Source organism: Cryptomeria japonica, chromosome 8 (assembly GCF_030272615.1).
Source record: "Cryptomeria japonica chromosome 8, Sugi_1.0, whole genome shotgun sequence".
In the NCBI taxonomy this organism is placed as follows: domain Eukaryota; kingdom Viridiplantae; phylum Streptophyta; class Pinopsida; order Cupressales; family Cupressaceae; genus Cryptomeria; species Cryptomeria japonica.
In genome coordinates this window covers 717,761,524-717,766,933 of record NC_081412.1, presented here as the reverse complement: position 1 = coordinate 717,766,933, position 5,410 = coordinate 717,761,524, and positions in this window count along the sequence as shown.

The following is a 5,410-nucleotide window of genomic DNA, read 5'->3' as shown; positions in this document are numbered from 1 at the left end:
GGGTCATATGTGACCTACTAAGGGGTCACGCATGTGTCAATGCATGTGTGACCCTAGGTTAGGACCACATACGACCCCTTAAGACACTATGTGATGAACTAAGGGGTATGTCATTCACACTAGGATTTTATAAGGGGTCATATGCGGTTCTAATGGGTCAGGAGGTTGCATATGACCCCTTAGGACACTATATGATCCTAAGGGGTTCATCATATGTATAGTAGGATGTTATAAGGGGTCGTATGTGACTTGCTAAGGGGTCACGCATGTGTTATAACACATGCGGGACCCCTTAGGACCACATATGACCCCTTAGGACACATAAGAAATGTCATATGTGACCTACTAAGGGGTCACACATGTGTCAATGCATGCGTGACCCCTTAGGACCACATACGACCCCTTAAGACACTGTGTGATGAACTAAGGGGTATGTAGTTCACACTAGGATTTTATAAGGGGTCATATGCGGTTCTAATGGGTCACGCATGTGTTATAACACATGTGTGACCCCTCAGGACCACATATGACCCCTTAGGACACTATATGATCCTAAGGGGAATGTCATATTATGTATAGTAGGATGTTATAAGGGGTCATATGTGACCTACTAAGGGGTCAAGCATGTGTTAATGCATGCGTGACCCCTTAGGACAACATACGACCCCTTAAGACACTATGTGATGGACTAAGGGATATGTCATTCACACTAGGATTTTATAAGGGGTCATATGCAATTCTAAGGGGTCATGCATATGTTATAACACATGCACATGACCCCTCAGGACTACATATGACCCCTTAGGACACTATGTGATCCTAAGGGGAATGTCATATGTACTTGGTAGGATGTTATAAGGGGTCCTATGTGACCTACTAAGGGGTCATGCATGTGTTAATGCATGCAGGACCACATACGACCCCTTAAGACACTATGTGATGGACTAAGGGGTATGTTGTTCACACTAGGATTTTATAAAGGGTAATATGCGGTTCTAATGGATCATGCATATGTTAAGACACTATTTGATGGACTAAGGGGTATATGTCATTGACACTACAATTTTATAAGGGGTCATATGCGGTTCTAAGGGGTCACGCATGTGTTATAACACGTGTGACCCCTTAGGACCACGTATGACCTCTTAGGACACTATGTGATCCTAAAGGGAATGTCATATGTACACTAGTATGTTATATGTGATCCTCTATGACCTCCTAAGGGAACGTATAGTGTCATCAAGGCATATGTGGTCTTAAGGGGTCATGTTGTGCATGAAATAGGATGTGAAAATGGGTCACATTGTAGAGGATTTATTTTGTCTAATTTGTTTAAATTTGTTATCTAAATTTTCTAATGTTTATTTAAATTAAAATTTATTAATTTTTCTAAAGTTTAATTTATTATATTTACGTTTGCGACATTTTTCTAATTTTCTTTTTTTGCTAATGTTTTTCTAAGTTTTGATTTACTAGGTCTTAGTTTTCTATGTTTTTCATAACAATTTTTTAAAATGTTGAAAAAAATATACATATATACAATTATGTAATTTTAAAAACAAATTGACACATTTCAATCAAAACATTAAATTATCAAACATTTTTCTAAAATAATGAAAAACAATAAATTATCAGACATTTTTCTAAAATGTTGAAAAACAGTAACTATATACAATTATTTAATTAAAAAAATAAATTAACAAACAAATTATTTATTAATTTAATAAAAAAAGACAATATTAAACCAAACAAAGGGTTATTTTGTGCACCTGATATAATAAAGGTCGAAAACTGAAATCTGAAAGGTGCTAGCTACTGCAGACAAAGCTCGGTGACGTGATGCTGACGACTGGTTCGATCCAACCCCCACTAGACAGAAAAAGACAACTTTGATAATGACCCTTTAACTGTCACTTTCGCTTTTTATAAATGTTTTAAAAAAACCCTAACCAAAAAGGGTTCGAGCGTACCCCCTAAAATATTAATATTTTAGAGGGTTCGCTCGAACCCAAAAGTCACCGGTGGTTCGAGCGAACCCAGGTCCGCAAAGTGGTTTGCTCGAACTCCCAAGGGTAATTCGAGCAAACACCCATATTTCACTCGAACACCTTAAAAATCGAAGTTCCCACTTTCGCCAAATTCCTTTGTTGGCAAAATTGGGAACCAGCTTTGTGAATTCACCCTGATGGATTTTTACATTAATAAGGTGAGCATGTGATGCAGGAGCATCCCTGGTCCTTGGTAATCTTGCATCAACCAAAAACATTTTCTTTCCATTTTGCTTTCTATTTTGCAATTTCAACATTTTTTTTTGTGTTTCTTTGCATTTGCGCACTAGATCTTGTGGAGTTGGATTTTGCTTGTGGACATCTTCATCTACCTTATCCTAAGTGGGCAGGATGTTTGTATCTTTTTCTGGCAAGTTATTGCTTCCGAATTTTGGGATAGTTTTCTAGCTCATAGCACCGGAACTGCTTGGACCTATTTGCAAATGGAGAATATTGTGGATCATTTTCATAGCTTGTGAAGCCCAATTTCGCTGCTTCCAACGTCCCTTGGATTGTGGCCAACCTTCCCTTACATATACACATCATTCTATGTTGTTTTCAAAGGGATTCCTTTGATGGAGGTTGACTTGGTTGTTTTACATGTTACATCTTCTTCATTGGCATTTTTTCCATCTTGGATCGATGTGGATCATCCTTGAGCTATTAATATCATATAAATCAATATAGTCAAGTAGATAGACATAATTTTTTGGCAAGAAGATAGAGATAGAAGGTTCAGAGTTGGCTTACATTATTTCTTGAGCCTGGATATTGTGTTTGAGCATGTTTGTAATCAGGCCTATATGTCAAATCTTGTAAGCCCGCATGTTGCCGGCCAGTTGTATTTTAATTCTTAATATAATATAATTCTAATTCTGCATTGCCTCCATCACGTTGAGTTGTTTGTGTTGTGTTTCATTTGATGCACAGTTTGGATTGTTCTCTTTGAGGACTTCCTCCTACCATGAATACACCAACAGGCAGCAGTAGATGGGATGATGACCATTATGGTAGATGGGCGCTAATTATTGAAAATTGTAATATTATTCTCTATGCACAAATAACTCTAAGCGTTATTAACAAAATGAGAGAAGGAGTTGATTCTACAACTACTGCCATGAGGAGATGTTGTAGAATTGAAGAAAGATATAATTTAGTCAAGATTGAAGCCACTATTTGAGGAAGATCATTGCATTGAGGCTGCCTATCCAAGAGGTTGAAGTCATAGATATAGGATGTTGCAAGCCTAATTTTGAGATGCCATGTGAATAGGAACTGCATGCATGCGATCATAGCATAATAATTTGATACAATTTGGGGAACATTGAATGCAAAAATTTATTGCTAGTGTGAAAAGCCTCATATTATTCTTTGCACTTATTACACGCCATATTCTTATCCAAATGATTTGTAAAATAAATATTGGAGGAAGAGCATGTGGAGGAGATGTCTTGTGGCTAGTTTCGTGATGTAAACAACAAAGTTGAATGCAGAGGCACTATTTAGAAGGTAATTGTGCATTTATTTGGTGAAACCTAAATTATTTTATTGGGGAGTGACAAAAATTGATGGCTTTACAATTGAAATTTCTTGTACAAAGTGTTGAAGCATCTGCTACATAAAATTGCTTTCTTAGATGACTCATTGAAATCACTAAACTATTGTTTGTCTTTGTTGTATGATTTTCTCTTCCTATTATGCACTAATGATTTAATAGAAGATTGTTGGTGTAAATAATTATTCATCATGGATATTATTACACTTACTTAAGTTTACTTAGGATAATTCATTTCATAGTAGTTTGGATATGAGACACTTGGGTGTTTGTGCCACATTGGGATAGTGTGTGTAGGAGAAATTCCACCTCTTATGGTGTTGATCTTGTTATTACACTATCATATCCACTTATTGTGGAGTGATAATTCCACCTTCGGTGGGTGATCCACCTCATGTGGAATATTATATTATTTCTCCTACCTACCCACACCTATTTCCTACCTACCCTTGTTTCTTATTGAGCCACATGTCATATTTGTGTGCTCATACATATCCCTAGCCTTGCCTATATAAGCAGGCTCATCTACATTGTATGTAACAACAATTGTTGATCATTTTCTATTGATGAGAATAAAGTTTATTCTTGTCCTATATTGTGTCTCTATCTTGTACATTTCATTGACCTCTTGATCTTGGCAAAATCCAACATGGTATCAGAGCTTTTGGGGCTTCATTGATTCGTCTTGAAGAGGCATTATTGCGACGTCAAGAGGCTGATCTGAGGAGCATCATCATTTGGAGGCGTCCTAGACCAGATCCGACCTCTCCATTGCGTCCGGAAGGCCATTTCCATGAATTTTGGTTATAAAGTTGGCCTATTTTGGTGAGAAAAATTTTTTCTCCATTTTTGCCCTATTCGTACGGATTTTTGAATTTTTAATATATATTTTTCAAAAAAATATTTTCTTTTTTCAGAAAATTGTTTTGAAAAATTGAAAAATCAAAAAACTTGAAAAAAATAAAAATAAAAAATTTGAAAGCAAAAAAAATTGAAAAGAAAAAAAATCAAAAAAAATTTTTGGTTTTCGGGGGTCCGCAGACCCCCCCCCCCCGTGCTCCTGTGTGCGCAGGTCTGCAGACTGTCGTACTTTCCGGTCGACGGTACCCGCTGCTCGTCTGCCATCCGTACCTGTTCGTCCGTCCTTCCGACAGAACCCACAGCGTACTGTACATCGGCCTCCGCCCCGGCTTCCGCTCCCCACGACCTCGCCGGACTCCGCCTCGTCCTCCATCCGCGCCGCGTCCGTCCGAGCGGTGCCTCCCACGTCTACTCTCCGGTGCCCTGCAACTCCCGCTTTCCGACACGTCCAATCATCGCAGTCCGCAGGTCCCAGCACCACCACCGCCACCAGCTGCAGCCTCCAGCGGCTCCCGCGTGCACCTCCCATCGCTCCGCCTCCAGGCACCACCACGTGGACACAGATCGGAGGAACCCGCGTCCGCCACGTGGCAGGCGGCCACTGGCCCGCGGGTAAAACCTGACACGTCGGATTTTCTGTACAGTGACATTCAAAAAACCGTACACACAGTCATCAGTACGGACTGCCACATCAGCAGCACAGTCAGCATTTCCGTACAGTACAGAATATACAGCCAGCACGCCACGCAATCTGTCCGTACAATACGGACATCCAATCAGCAGGGCAAAGTTTTTGCGACGGTCATACGGCCGTCAAATTTAATCGCATGATTTTCTGACGTCAGCGCCACATCAGCAGGGTTTGAAAATTTTTGGACCCCCTCTCATTTGCATTTTTGATTTTGCAGTTCAACTTCAAATGGCCATAACTTGCTCATTTTTTCTC